Below are 1,198 nucleotides of genomic sequence, written 5' to 3' on the forward strand. Positions count from 1 at the left end.
TCTCATGACATGACACAGAAAGTAGAAACCAATGGCATTTCATCTTGATTGTGTCCATTCATACATGCTTGTGCGGCCATTCTATAATTTATACGCTTCAGTCTAACGTTGGTGGAGCGGAATGAGTTATCACGAGTAATAATTTGAATGGATTCTAAGTATATCAAACTTATATACCTCTCTAGAATAATAAGACACAAGATCATGTTTGTAGGACGTTGTTTCCAGCTCACTCCACGACTCGAATGCATAGCGCACTTTCTATACCGACGGGATTTTAACTTTTGAATACAAGACCTTTGGTATGTTTGTCTTTTCCACCCTCTCCTCTTCAACGCGTGCACGCACCGAGGGACGTCGAAGGGGACTTATGTAGAATGGACTTGAGGTGACGGCCTGGCACCGTACACGCAAGTCGATATCCCTGTCCAATCCCATGCCAGATCCCGAGACCGACACCTCATATTCCATTCATAGCAACGTTAAGGTGGGGCTGACCCTACCTCTAATGTCGTAGTCCCTGGTATGGGGCCCCGGAGACCCCGTGTAGCTATGGATAGCTATTCAGTATTGGTAGCTATGAAGCTAACCAATGTTATTCCCTTTTGCGATGCATAGATATTTTACAAGAACATACGAAAGAATAATCCCTTTATGAAAGAATAAAAAAATTCCGCAGCGTATGAGTTTAATAACGTGACAACTGTTCCAATCTGAAGAGACATCCCCATTTACTTCTTTCGTGTATCCATTCTATCGACACTGAGCCTTCTTACCAGTGTCTCCGAGCTCCCTTTCAACACACATTGCAGAACTGATCGAGGCTTGCCACCCCTCCCAAAAGAAGAAGCCCGCCCCTTTTCAGTCGACAAGTCAGAAATAAAAACGGCGCTCAAAGTATCCAATGGTATACGTGTCTGGTTACGTTGCATTTAGATTGACCTATAGGAAACCAATCTCTATCCCGAGAGGGCTGGCCTTCGAGGCGAGTCCCGCCTCAGCAGTGAACCCCTGCTCTCTGGCCTTGGACACCCCGTGTTATGGTTGTGTGTCAATTTCGCTAGGGCCCGCGGTCGATGCCGGTGAGGAGGGGGATGGGCGCCACTGCAAATGTTAAGGACCTGAGATAGAATCACAGCCTTGTAACACACTGAGGTGTACATACCCCATGTAAATATCGACTATTATTATTGTACAA

This window comes from Chanos chanos, chromosome 6 (genome assembly GCF_902362185.1).
Source record: "Chanos chanos chromosome 6, fChaCha1.1, whole genome shotgun sequence".
Taxonomy (NCBI): domain Eukaryota; kingdom Metazoa; phylum Chordata; class Actinopteri; order Gonorynchiformes; family Chanidae; genus Chanos; species Chanos chanos.